Genomic DNA, 15438 nt, shown 5'->3' on the forward strand with positions numbered 1-15438 from the left:
ATAAAATGCAGAATTAGAAAGGTAGGCTACCGGCATTACAGAATGTCAGACCTCCTCTCTCACAGGATAAATAGGAGAGCTCTGACAGCTCTCAAGTGTCAAAAGGATTTTTGAGGATAGTTTGTATGATGACTGCCAGCGCTGCGATCCCCAGAAAACACACTGTTCTCTCTTAGATGTACAAACCTTCGAACTGCTTTGAGAGAATAAATCTGCACTGCAGGGTTTATACTCCAAGGCTGGAAAACAACAGCACTGGCTCTTTCTCAAAACAGAAGAGACTTGTTCGAAACGGCTCCAGAGCTGACGGCTACTCCGAGAACCAGGATAGAAACTGACAACTGCTTCGCCACAGCACTGTGCACAGGAGCAGGTGACCCCAGCAGAAGGTCATCCCAGGTCCACGCGTGGCCCTCGCCCTGCCCTTCTCTCCTGCTTCTCCTTCCCCTGCCCCTCCATCCCATTTCCTCACCTGCTGTCTCTGTCTCCCTCGCTCTCTCGCCCCATGCCCTTCCTCTCTCCTCTTTTCGGAGCCCTCTACTGAGTCTTTTTTTTTCTTCTCCTCCATCTTAACTTAGAACTATCTGCATCCCTGTTTAAGATTTAAATCTGCTGAAGATCCCTGTAAAATTAGATGCACTAAAAATAGATGCACAGAGGCACCTCGGAGCCAACATTAGAGGAATCCAGCTCTTTCTGTCACGATATTGAGCCTTCTTCCCTATTAATAACGGCTGCTGAAAAGCCTGAGGGTGGCCTGGCCTATGTGGCTCAATGGTTGGAGTGTTGACCTGTACAGCACAGCAGGGTCTCGGGTTCAACTCCCTGTCAAGGGCACATACCTGGGTCGCAGGTTTGATCCTGTCCAGAGTCTGGGCGCATAGGAGAGGCAACCAATGGATGTCTCTCTCACATTGATTCTCTCTCTCTCTCTCTCTCTCTCTCTCTCTCTCTCTCTCTCTCTCTCTCTCTTTCTCTCTATCTCTCTGTCTCCCTTCCTCCCTTCTACTCTTTCTTTATAAATCAATGGGAAAAAGTATCCTCGGGTGAGGATTAACAAAAATAAACAAAATAAAACTAAGGATGGCTGTACCATACTCTGGGAACGCTTCTGATAATGGGCTTGCCAGGCTGTAGGAGCCAAGACATCTACACCCCTTCAGCCCACTGGTCTCAGGTGAACCCCTCACACACCTGCTGCAACGGGCACTGCTTTCTCCGGAGCACACGGGGCAAACAGCATCCTGACCAAGAGGCTCTCCATGCATCGGAGCTGGCAGCTGAGCGCCGGGTTTGGTTTAAGAATCACTGAGTTAAATGAAGAGGGAGTGAGAGGGAAGAGGCAGCAACCGGGGCAAGCACAGGCTGGGCCCACCCAGGGGGAGACAGTCACAAGCCCAGCTGCTCTTCCAAGGAACAGAGGCCCTGCCCTGGTCCCCCAAGGCTCTCCCACCAATCCCCTCATCACCCCATGTCTGGCCACCCTGCATTTCTAGCCCAGTCTGGCCTTTCCGGCTGCACAGTGTTGAGCCAGACAGGCTGGTGGCCACACTCCTGCTTCATCTTCTTCTCCTCAGGACCCAGAGCACCAGCATCTCAGCACCTGGACTAGCCTATGTCAGGGTCTCTCTCTGCTGACCACCAGCTGGAGACAGAGGGCCTCCGTGTCTCCTTGAGGCTGTGCATGCCTGCAACACAGGACACGTGGGGATTCCAGAGCCTCCAGGATGGCTAACCCCTTAGATTTCAAAAACCGCAGTTCTAGGCCATGCCAGAGTTTATGGAGGCCCTGTGCCTTCTTGCAGCTGTCTGTCTTCCCCTGAGTGGTTCCATACGGAATTTACCAGTCAGGGGCTTTTCTCCGGTTCTCATGGAGGGAAAGGCTACAGGAATCAGAGCTCTTTGAACAGAACGTGATCTTTTTTTTTTTCTGTAACAAAAAATTATGTCTGTGCATATATAAACAGAGGGAGATACGTTTATAAATCACATTAGCTTTAGATTTTTTTAAAAAGACGCACAGAGATTCAGCATGAGATTCAGCATCACTGTGGTGCAGGATGCTGGGCTGTGATGGATGTTCCTGTCCTAGGGGCCGACTTTGTAGCATTTCAAAGAAAGCTTACACCCAAGATCAGTTTATGAAAACCTCATAAATGAGCATATGACATCAATTTAAAAAAATAGCTTTGAGCTATAAGTAAAACATAATGAACTGTTCATATTTCAAGTGTACAATTGGGTAAGATCTGACACGTATACATAATGCAAAACCATCATCACAATGAAGATAATGAACATACCCATCACCCATAAAGTTTTTATTTTGTTTTGTTTTTATTTTTTTAGAGACTTTATTTTTTGAAGCAATTTTAGGTTCACAAAAAAATTGAACTGGAGATACAGGGGCTTCCCATAAAAATCTCCATCCCCACAAATGCACAGCCTCTTCCATGATCAACATACCCCACCAAAGTGGTCCATTTGTTACGCTTGACTAATCTACATTAGTATTGTTATATCACCCAAAATCCATAGTTTACCTTAGGGTTCATTCTTGGCGTTTTACATTTAATGGGTTTAGACAAATGTGTAATGACACAGTATCACACAGCATAGTCTCACTGCCTTGAGAATCCTCTGTGAGGACGACTAGGCGAAGCACAGATTACTTTTTAAAACAATTTTGCTTGTTTTGTTTTGACGAACTGGCACACTGCACGGTGTGGGAAATGCCATTATTTTAAAGGTAATCTATTTTGCATGGGGGTAGCCCACAGCAGCAGTTAAACTATTGTTTGGCAGTACGAAGTCAGTCTGGTTTCAGGCATCCCAAACCCCACTAACCCAGCAGGAGGTTAATGCTGGTGAAGGACGAACCCCATCCATGGGTGATAAATGGCATCTTAGGTGGCTTTTCCCTCCACTAGAGGCCTCCTTCCCATCCCTCGACCATGCCAGGCGCTTTCTTCCTTCGGGTCTACGCATTTTCTTTGCCCTCAGTGTTAGGTGTCTTGCCTCCTCGTTCTTTGCCTGGATATACTTTTTGTATCTTTTGAACCTGCAGTTAAGTGTAATGCCATTCGTGTAACCACCCTGACTAAATGCCTCCTGCCATTCTAGCTCATAGTATCATGTTCTCTCCCTCTGCATGTGCCCTGTCCAGTAAGCAGCCAATGGCTGCATGGGGGAGGGGGGGGGGGTTAACTTTAAATAAATTAAATCTAAATAAAATTTTAAATTGAGTTACTCAGCACATTACCTCATTTAGCGTGCCCGATGACCACGTGTAGCGACTGCACTACAGTAAGCAATGCAGGCGCACAACATTTCCATTGTCACAGGGGTCTGCATAGAAGAGCACTGCATTGAGACTACTTCTTACAATTTCTCATTCTGTGTTAATCTGCATGGGAGTTTTTGATTGGTCGCTTTGTGTCTGCCTCCCTCTGGACGGTACACTTTATAAGTGTAGGAATTACAAATATTGCTCCATGCTTTGGTGCAAAGAGGGCTCAATAAATATTTTCTGAATGAAAGAATGGCACAAGTTAAGTTCAAAATTAGTAGATTAAGAGAATACACAAAGGAGGAAACAAGTGTGCAGCTGGCAGGCGATGCCCTCGAGTTTCTAGTACTCATTGGCAAAAATATGAAAGTATAAAGGGGGGGAATGTATACTGGGGTTTTCCAGTTTTCACGGAGTAAAAGTATTTTTGTCCTACTTTACTTCCTAAAATAAATTGAAAGCCTTAATAATAATAATAATAATAATAATAATAATAAACATAGAGGAGACAGCACCCTCTTCAGTGAAACTGGGATGCACCTGCAACCACAAGCCACACACTATGAAATGCAACTGCTAACCAGGAAAGATGGTTAACTGGCAGCAGAAGTCCAGAGTGGGCACCCCACTGCCTGATGTGGAGAACTAACTCCCAGTGTGTTTCCTTTACCTGAACAGCCCATCCAGCAGCCCCCTTGCTGCAGCATCTGAGAACGGGAAATGCTTGGGCACTGGGAGCATCCCCAAGTCCCATTCCATGTTAGATAGCAGGGACACTGGGCTGAAACATGTATGATAGGCACATTATCTGTGCGGAAAGCCAGTGGTCTGTGGATCAAGGTAGAGAGGTAGCAGTCACCATCTACTGAAATGAAAATCCCTTCCCAAAGTAAACACACACTCACACACAAACACACTCACACACACACTCACAAACTCACACACACAGGTGAAGTTCAGACCCACTCTGGCAATAGAGAAAAAATGCCTCAGGCCCTGTGTAGTATCCTCCTCATCCAACTTTTTAGCAAATGGTTGAGCCCCCAAAAATAAACTGCACCCATTTAGAGATAACAAAGAGCCAGCCTGAGAAATAGGTGTGTATATATCCAGGGAGAAGGAAGAAAGAAACACTATAAACGAAAGCCGGATGGAGAGTGTGTATCAGGAGAATTACTTTGCGGAGCAGATCAACAGTGCAAACATTTGCCCACAGAGTCAAAGAACTGGTAATGGTGTCTGTGATTCTCAGAGCACAAGCAAGAGATATTGGGATAAAAAAAGATAGATAAGGCAACAGAAAGAAGTCATGTGAGCTGAAATAGCTTCAGGAAAAATGTGGAAAAGAAGAAAAAAATTCAAAACCTGAAGCACACTGGAATAGCAAACATTAAAATAAATGTTGCTGAGGAAGGGAGACATGAAGGAGGGCTTAGAAAAGAAGAAATTAACAAAATATGTGAAAAGGAGTGAAAGAGCCACAGAGAAAAGACACACGTTTGCTGAACCCGCAAAGGAAATGGAACAAGTGAAGCAGATAGACAATATTTAAGTACATAGGAGAAGAGCATTTTATAGAACAAAGATAGATATATGTCTTATGATTGAACGGGCACACTGTGCTCTGATCAACCAAAATGACCCATTAAATTTGTTGGGCTTTAATGATTACAGATAGCACCCAGCTCCCCCTCTGCCCCTCACTCTAACCCTCCCCAAAATAAATAAACAAATAAAACACAACTTTCAAGCTACGCACAGGACTGGGGGAAAAAATCAATCTTGGATCAAAACTCTCTAAAGTAACATATGTCTACAACTCAGACATAAAGAACAAAACCAAATGTTTTATACCAAGACAGACATGTTCAAATATGCAAGAACAAAATAAGCATAAACTCCATAAATGCTCTGGGAAAATAAGTATTTAACAACTGAATTGAGATTTCCAAGAGATAAATGAAGAAGACATGATAAAAAGATGGAAAGTCTTCATTAAATCAACTTAAACAAAAACATTGACAATTACTACCACAGGAAAAAATACAGATTTTTATTAATGTTGAAAAGTAGAAAGCATAATAAAATGTTCTAGTTCGAGGGAAATCTTTTTCTGAAAAGCTCCTTGTAAAGTAAATTATCAAAATTAAAACCTAAGTATACAGCACAGTTAGTTAGAATATCTTTCCCTATGCCAAGGTTGGTGGGTTCTGTAATAGGCAGTTGGACAGAGGTGAGCAGGGCAAGGGTGATGGACCAGGTACAGAAGGTCACAAGTGGAAAGCCCTGGGGGGCCTAGCAAAGGGCAAAACTGGGAAAACAAGGACCTCGCCCCCAGGGTGACCTTTCCTCCCCTCACATATTGCTGGTCAGGCCGTTTGGACCACCTGGCTCTTCCTCCCTAGGAATAACATCTAGGCCTCAGGACCAGCTGCATTGACTGATGGCCCCCTGCCCTGGGGCTGACCAATCAGTGGAGACCACGACCCTGAGGGAGCACACCTAGAAGACTGATGCATATTCCATTGAGACCCTCCCCTGGTTGTAGGTGGCAGAACACACCAGGTGTTAGACTGGTGGGGTCAGATTGGACCTGGTTTACCAACTTGAGTTCTGGCTAAGAAAGAATTCAGAACCAAGACTCAAACTATAATAGGACATTTATTTGGAAAATCACAGAGGTAGAAGAAGTAATTTGTAGAAGAAATGGGCCTAGGAAAACAGTTCCAAAGTAAAGGAAGGGCCTTTGAAGCTTGAGATTGAGGAAGGTAATGATAATTCAGGAATGGGGAAGGGGAAAGGGAGGAGGAAGGGAAAGGCTCCGGAGTGTTCCCAGGAGGGAGAGCCCCTTGGGTGGAGATTTTAGGGAAGGTCCCAGGGGAAGAGCTTGGTAGAATAGTCAGCATCTTTTCATGTGTGTCCTTTCTGGGTGTAGGTCTCCACTGATTGACTGGTGGGAGGGCAAGGAGGCTGTCATTATCCAATGCAGCTGGTCCTGAGGTCAGTGGTGGTATGGTGGTGCCACTTGTCTGGTTTTGCTGCTTTTCTGGGCCTGGAGCTGAAATACAACTGAGGCCTGGGTGTTATCTATAGGGAGGAAAGGTCAAGGGGTCCGGGCCATATGGCCAGTGATATGCTAGGGGAGGAAAGGTCACCCTACAATTGTCCTTTGCTGGGCACCTGGGATATATCGCCCTGGTGACCTCTGTATCTGGCCCATCCTCCTTGCTCTGCTCATGTCTAACTGTCTACCACACCCTAAGACCTCCTCTAAGATTCCCCACCTTCAAGAGAGAGATAAATACCCTCAACGCAAAGAACCCAGAGCTCTCCTCCAGGAAGCATGCCCTCACCATTCCTCTGCCCCTTCTTCCCTCAAGGGACTTCAGGAGACTTGCAACCAAGGGAGCAATGGGCAGTGGAAGCTCCTCCTGGCCTAACCCCCTGAACCTGTCTCAAAGGCCCCCTTTTCTCTGACTTCCCAGTATTTCCCTGTCCTGAGTGTGTTGTTGCTGCAGCCAATACATTCTCACTTGCTGTGTTGCACTTTGTCTCTGGACTGAAAGCTTTCCTTCAAGAAGTCAAGCACTGAGGTCTCACCATCTCACCAGTAACAGTTCTATCCCGGATTAGGGCACTTACAAGAATCAACCAATGAACACATAAATACGTGGAACAACAAATTCATGTCACTCTCTCTCAAATCAGTTAAATGGTTTATACTTTTCCTCCCTAACCAGAGGGTAAATAGCTTAAATCACTCTGGGAGATAGCAGAAATCAAATTAGTGCTACTTGACAACCACACCCAAGGACAGATGAAGTTAAGGCAATAAATCTCATTTTGGTACATCAACATAAAGCTATTGCATATTCTATTGAGATCCTCCCCTGGACTCCCAGCCTTTAAAACCCTCAAGACAGCCCTGCTGGTGTGGCTCAGGGCTTGAGCGTTGACCTATGAACCAGGAGGTCACAATTTGATTCCAGTTAGGGTACATGCCTGGTTTCGGGCTTCATCCCCAGTAGGGAGCATGCAGGAGGCAGCCAATCAGTGATTCTTGCTCATCATTGATATTTCTATCTCTCCCTCTTCCTTCTTCTCTGAAATCAATAAAAATATATTTTAAAAATAATAATAAAATAAAACCCTCAAGGCACTCTCCCTCTCTGGAGCATGCCTGTGCCTTTTCTTTCCCCCTCATCTTCCCCTCCCCCTCCCAAGCCTGTGACCTTTGCCCTTCTCTCTCCTAGGCTCCAAGGACCCTTCCTTTGCCTCTGTAACTTGTTTTCTGAGCCCACGCAGCCCAGCTGGCACACTTCTTCCAGGGCTGGCTTGTTCTACCTCTGTGACTTTCTAGATGGACTTGCTCAAGTTTGAGTCTTGACTCTGAGTTCTTTCTTGGCCAGAGCTAAAGTGCTAGGGTTGCTGAAGCTAGGTCCAGGATGACTCCACCAGTCTAACACCTGGTGCCGTTTTGCTGCCAACAGCTCGAGGTTATTAATCAGCAATCCTTAAAACCATTAAAATCAACTTGTCATATTACAAGGAAGTCCTTTGTCATTCTTAATAAACAAACTTAGAAACTCAATTTTATAATGACAGGATATAAATACATATAGATTAAACATAAATTTGATGGTAACTGATATGTAAATATTCTCTATTCTTTTCATTATCTATCAGAGGTGTGAAGTCAGCTGAGCAATTTATCTCCAAGCACCTGTGTCAACAGTCATCCTATTCTTTTCAAGATTCCTCATTAAATGGGAAACTAAAGCTTGTGGCCCCTGGCTTTTGATATGATTTTTATCCAAGGCTTATTAAAGAATTTGGAGGATTATAGGATTATAATTTTCTCTTTCCTTATATGTGACCTAAGTCAAGTTCCTTAGCCTCTCTGAGCCTCAAGTTGCTTATCTGTAAAATGGAGACAATAATGGTGCCTATATCATAAAGGTATTGCGAGAATTTAAAAAAATATATACATATGGGTTGGGCAAAACTAGGTTTACAGTTGTGAATACTCAAAACACAGAGTTTATTCTTGTATTATTTTTAAATGTTTTTTTAGTTATTGATTTTAGAGAGAGAAGAAGGGAGAGGGAAAGAGAGAGAGAAATATTGATGTGAGACAGAAAAGTTGATCAGTCGCCTTCCACATGCACCCCAACCAGGGATTGAACCCGTAACCTGGGAATGTGCCCTGACAGGGAATCAAACCAGCAAACTTTCAGTGTCTGGAGCAATGTGCCAATCAACTGAGTCACACCGGCAGGGCTATTATTTATTGTATTATTTTCTATACAAACAACTGTAAACCTACTTTTGCCCCACCCTGTATATTGGTAGAACAGCCAGCATACTGTCCAGCATATAGCAAACACTAAGCAACATTTATTATTAATACAGGAAGTAAAGCTTCTAGAAAATTAATTGAAACAGAAGTGTGATCCTTACATCATGCTTAAGTAAAGAGTTTACATGTCTATTTACCAGGTGAGCTAAATGTTCTTCATAGCTGTCACAAACACAAAGACTCTTTTTGGAGGATAATTTGACAATTTATCTGGAGAGCAATTTTTGAATCATAAATATAATAATTCCCTTTGGTTTAATCATCCTATTTCTAAGATTTTTTTTCCTGAGAAAATAATCAAAGATGTGGGCAAAAATTTATGTAGAGTATGTTTATTGCCAATTTACATATTCAACAGTATGGAAAACAAATAAATTATGGTGAATTTGCACTTTTTAAAATTTAAAATACACATGTAAAACAATTGGAAGAAATATACCAAAACATTCAATGATGACTATCTCTGGACTATGGCATTAGAGGAGATTCCTATTATATTATTTATGCTTTTCTATTTTTTCCAAGTTTTTCATCATAAATGTTACTTTCACCGTTGTAAAATAGCCTCATAGACATATTTTCCCCCTAAGCTTTGTAAAAGACCACACCTAGGAGAGAACCCCCATATGTGAAAGAAATGGGATACATTGCTCTCCTGGCCTCCAGTATTGACTTTACTGTCCCATTCTCCATACTGGTTGCTGCGAAAATGAGAAATCTACAGTGAAAAGCTGTTGTTCACCCCCTACCTACTAATCTTCATGATCCCCATGGACTTTGTCTATAAAGCTGAGACTCCTTAGGAGAGCAGGCCAATCACCAACTAGTCCAGAAACATACACCTCTTCCTGCTTCATTTCCCATCCCTCTCCCAGGTGCCTATGATCCAAACATACCTATTTTCGCTGTCACACCTTCATGTCTTTGCACACATCTGTTGTGAGCAGTAGGAACGGAACCAGTTGTTAGACCCATGGGGTCAGGCTGGACCTGGGTTCAACAACCTGGGTGCTTGAGTTCTGGCTGGGAGAGAGTTCAGAGCCAAGACTCAAACTGTAGGAGAATGTTGATTTGGGAAAATCACAGAGGTAGAAGAAGTAATTTGTAGAAGAAATGGGCTTAGGAATTATAGAGGTAAAGGGCCCTTGGAGGTTGGGGTTAAGGAAGGTAATGGTAACCCACTTTGGGGGAGGGAAAAGGGAAAGGACCCTCTGGGTCCTCCATCCTAAGGCTTTGGAGGGTGGAGATTTGGGGGAGGTCCCCGGGGAAGATCTCAATAGAATATTCAGGGGCTTTTCAGGTGTGTCCTTTCAGGGTCTAGGTCTCCACTGATTGATTGGTCAGTGCCAGGGTAGGGGGTGTCATTATCCAATGCAGCTGGTCCTAAGGTCTGTGGTGGTGTAGTGGTGTCACTTGTCTGGTTTTGCTGCTTTTCTGGGCCTGGAGCTGAAATAAAACTGAGGCCTAGATGTTATCCTCCTAGAGGAGGAAAGGTCACCCTGGGGGTGAGGTCCTGCCCCATAGTTGTCCTTTGCTAAGCACCTAGGGCTTTCCACCCTGGTGACCTTCTGTTTCTGGCCCATCCCCCTTGCTCTGCTCATGTCTGTATAACTGCCTACCACACACCACTAGTCTGGCTGGTAAACCCAGCCTATCCTTCAAGCTGGCAGATGCCCCCTCCCCTAGGAAGCCTGTTCAGACATATCCCTCGGTGGGAAGCATTTGTTACCCTTTGGCTACCCTTTCCTTGGTGCCCACTTTCATTCAAATCCTATGGTTAATTAGTGGTTTATATGCCCATTACTGAATGCACCTCCAATGCCCTTCCTTGAAGGCTATCTTTTTTTTTTAATTCTCACCCAAGGATGTGTTCTACTGATTTTAGGGAGAGAGGAAAGGAGAAAAAGAGAGAAGGAGAGAGAGATCAATGTGAGAAAGAAACATGGATCAGTTGCTTCTCACATGCACCCTGACTGGGGATGGAACCCACAACTTAGGTATGTACCCTGACCAAGAGTTGAATCAGCAAACTTTTGGTACACAGGACAATGCTCCAACCCACTGAGCAACACTGGCCAGAGCTGAAGGCTATCATTTTTTAAAATTAATTTTTAGAGATAGAGGAAGGGGGAAAAAACACACCGAACTATAGTTCTAATTGGTGGTATGCACTCCATTCAGTTACAAATAAAACATATCTACTCAATGTTTGAATAATTAAGATTTTGACAAAGGAAATCAATAAAAACAATGCAAATAATGCACAAGATCATCACTACTATGAACCTGCAAATGGAGGACATACAGGAGGAGGACTTATTGTGCCTGTGCCAATTACACTGTGGAAGAGGATGGCTGCAGAGTGCTTCTCGGTAGATGTGGGTGTGAGGAGATGCCTCTCAGCAGAATGTCTTGTATGTCAGCATTCCCATGAGTCACATGGGTCCATTTTACAGTATAACTCTCTAACAAAATCAGGTACAGGTGAGCAGGATGGAAGTTTAAGAAAGTGTTATTTCTTTGGTTTCCTCACTTTTCATAGATTCAATAGCTACTGCCTGAATATTATTTAAAAGGTAAAAAAATGGTTAAGTAACTATAAACATTCATATCTGTCAAATGAAAAAAACATACACAACAAGCACATATTGTGAAAGAAGAAAAAAAAGGGAAGGGAAATATTTTTAATAAAGTATTTCAGTATCTTATCAGCAAGGCTCTCCCTGTTCTTCCTGTATAAATAGCATCACTCCCCCGCCCCCATCTTTGTTCCCACTACTCTCTCTTTTGCCTCAGCACTATTACCACCTATTACATATTCACCTGTTGTCTTATTGTTGTTGTTATTACTATTATTATCTCTCTCTCCTAACTAGAGGTTAGTTCTGTTAGCAGTGAATGTTAGCTCCCAGTTTTTTAGTTCAGCAAAGAAAGAATTCAGAGCCAAGAACTCCAGCAAGAGGAAGTTTATTTAGCATGCAAAGTGAAAGTACCTGAAAGAGGAGATTCAAGCTGGCTGCTCAGAGAGCTGTGTTGGCCTTGCAGAAAGTCACAGAGGCAGAAGAGGTGAGCCAGCTGGGCTGTGTGGACTCAGGAAACAAGTTACAGTGGCAAAAGAAGGGCTCTTGGAAACAGGTTCAGCATGTTTGCCTAAGACAAGCTGCTACTGCCTGCTGCTCCCCTGGTTGCAATACTTGTGGAGACCCTTAGAGATTAGGAGAAAAAAAGCAAAAATACATGCCTAAGAAAGAAGGTGCAGGTATACTCTAGACCAAGAGCAAGCACTGGGTCCATTGTCTTAATGGTTTTTTATCTGTTTTCTAAAGGCAGGAAGTTTAGGAGAGATCTCAGGAGAGGATCTCAATAGAATATTCATCAGCTTTCCAGGTGTGTCCTTTAAGACGTTGATACATCAAAATGAGCATATAGGGTCATGTCTTGGTCTCTACTGATTGATCAGCACTAGAGTAGGGGTCATTGGTCATTGCACCTGTCCTGATGTCAGCCATGGCATCACTTTGTCTGGTTTTGCTGCTTTTCTGGGCCTGGAGCTGAAATACAACTGGGGCCTAGATGTGATCTCTAGTTTGACCAAAACTCTGTCTCTGTGGTCAGCAGACCTGAGGCTTTGTTCCTAAGATTATTTGATGTTGATCAGAACCTCATTGTCCTGAGGACTGACTGCTTAAGGGAGTGGTTGGTTTAGGGAGAAGGAGGCAGGTAAGTCAGGGATGAGGCCAGTCTGAATCAGCTATCTGTCTGTTTCCCAAGTCCATTTGCCAAGGAATTTTCCTGGCTTCTTACTATCCTATCTTGGTTTCATGGGTACAGGAACTCTATTTTGCTCACTGTGCTATCCCCAGCATCTAAAATTGTATTGGGTACATAGTAAATGTTCAATAAATACCTTTTAAAGAAATGTGTAAATGAAAACAGAAAATGTAATACAAAACAAAACTACAGAAATGAAGCCGACATATATAACATATCAAGAAATGTAAATGAAATAAACTCATTTATTAAAAGAAAAATATCTCAGATTGAGTAAAAACCATAAACCAAATAAAATATGGTAGTTAAAGAAATATAATCTCTGAAGTAAAAAATGCAAATTTAATTTCCATATCAAGGAATTAGTTATTGTCCAGCTTACATAAATTATCCATTCTCTTTTAAGCTGCATTCCCCCTCTTTTCATAGGGTTATTTTGAGGCTGTAGCAGACAATCCATGTGAACCATGACTTGAAGAATGCCTGATAAAGGGTCTCAGTCTGTGACTGCCAGCAGGTAACATTAGAAGTGAACGTGGCCTTGGTTGTAACAGGTGATAACCCCAAACCAAATGACTCAGAAGCAATGCAATGAAAGTACTGGGGTCATGATAAGGAGGCCTGATGTGGTGCACACAGTGAGAGAAATAGTCCCTATTTAAGGGAAACATGAAGGATAAATAAGAACAACTCAGGTAAAGAGCAAGGCAATGAGCAGAGAAGATAAGAAACAAGTGTGTATGGTGGGGAAGGGATTCACAACATTAAGGTGGCAGCAGCAGCATGTGCCAGCTGAGCGGGAAATAAGAGAAATGCCAACTAACACAACCTCGGGGAAAATAATATCATCACCATAACAGATACCTTGGTTAACAGACTTTTTGTTATGAACTCATTCAATTCACTAATAAATACAAATATGCTGCAATGTGCCAGGTACTATGTCCCATGCAAGAGGTAGAGAGCTAACATATGCAGAGCTCTTGGCCTCATGGAACTCACAGTGGAGGGGGAAATTCTGAAAAAAATAATCGTAAGTACTCTGGGTTTTACTATGAAAAATGGCAGAGTACCTTAATTTAATCTGGGCTCAAAAAATCTTCCTAGAGGGAATCTCTTTAGAAGTTGAAAGAAAGTTAATAGCTCTTTAGATAATGAGGCAGGATGGTCAAAGTGTGTGTGAAGATGCTGAAGTAAAAATGCATGTCACGTTTTAGTATCCACAAGAAGTCTAGTATGTCTGAGACAGAGAAAATGGGAGAATGGGAGAATGGGGGAGAGAGAGAGAGGGAGGGAGAGAGAGAGAGAGAGAGAGAGAGAGAGAGAGAGAGAGAGAGAGAGAGGAAGAAGAAGAAGAAGAAGGAGGAGGAGGAGGAGGAGGAGGAGGAGGAGGAGGAGGAGGAGGAGGAGGAGGAGGAGAAGAAGAAGGGAAAAGCTGGATAGCTAGAGTCCATGATAAAGATTTTATTATTTCCTATGTTGATAGGACATCATTGAAAGGGGACTGACCAATGAATGCAGTTCATGCATTTTCAAAGATCATTCTAGTTATTGTGTGGAAAGTTATTTGAGCAGCCCAAACTGAAAGTTGAGAAGACCAAGTGCATTTGTCAGTATGGGCTAAATTGTCTTCCAGTAACAAAAATCCCCATATCTCAGTGGCTTAAGAAATGAAGATGTGCCCTGACTGGTTTGGCTCAGTGGATAGAGCATCGGCCTGCGGAATGAAAGGTCCCAGGTTCAATTCCTGTCGAGGGCATGTACCTTGGTTGCGGGCACATACCCAGTGCAGGGTGTGCAGGAGGCAGCTGATCGATTTTTCTCTCATCTATGTTTCTAACTCTCTATCCCACTCTGTAAAAAAATCAATAAAATATATTTTAAAAAAAGAATTGAAGATGTCTTTCTCCTTTGGGCTACACATGGACTGTCTGGGGATTCTGCTCACATCATCCTCACTCAGGGGCACAGACCAACAAGGTCTCCTCCCTGGAGGGTGGTTATTTGCCATCAGGAAGGAGAGGGGGCAAACCACTCACCTGCTCTTTGTACAGCGTGTCCTGTGTGATTTCTGCTGACCTGTCATTGGCCAAAGGACATGCCCAATTTCACACGCTGGGAGGCATCATCGTACTATTTGTCTGGACCAAGTAAAATCCAATAATTGTGCACATCTTAGGGACAACCACACCAACCAAAAAGATGCAAGTCATCAGTGACAGACGATGGATGAGCTGCTAAGAAGGGGTGTGGGAGCTGAGGGAGATGGACATGTCAGGTCGTTCCCTGTGATGACAGGCTAGTGAATAGATGGTGGTGACCTAACCCAGGTCAGTGAGCACAGGAGATCTGTACTGAGTGGGAGGAAACATCCACACAGAGATGCCTTTGGCATCTAGAGGGTGCCTGAGGCCAAAGGAGCGGAGAAGGCGTGCAGAGGAGGGTAACACTCATCGTACTTTTCTCACTTCAGTTTCAGCACTGAAAGCCCAGTGTCCTGGGGACTCCTCAGGCCCAGACAAATGTGACTGTCGGTCACCCATGAGAGAGTGAGTGAGCGAAAGGGACACCTACAATGGATTCCTGGGGAAGACAACAGGTAGAGGAAAGGGGCACCGAGAAAACTGCCATGAAGACAGAAGGCAAGTCAGAGAGGTGAGTGCAGAATCCAATAGAAGAAAGTGTTTCCAGAAGGCATGAGTGGTCAACAGAGGCAAACGGTGCCACACCGGCCGGTAGGAACCAGAAGGAGCATGCCCATGGCTGCAGTCAGTGTCCCTGGAGTTCATGCCACCAAGCGGAGTGTGGCAAGGAGGGGGTGGGCTTGTCCAGACACAAGAGCCTGGCCCATCAGGAAGGGGCCTGGGCTTGTTTTTGGTAATTACACATAAGGCAGCCATGAACAAGTGTGTACAGGTGGTTGTGTGTGTGTAAATATGGATTTTTCTTTCTCTGGGACAAATGCCCAATACACAATTGCTGGGTGGTTCAGAAGTTGAACGTTTAGATTTTTAGGAAA

This window comes from Plecotus auritus, assembly GCF_963455305.1.
Source record: "Plecotus auritus genome assembly, chromosome: 7".
Lineage (NCBI taxonomy): Eukaryota > Metazoa > Chordata > Mammalia > Chiroptera > Vespertilionidae > Plecotus > Plecotus auritus.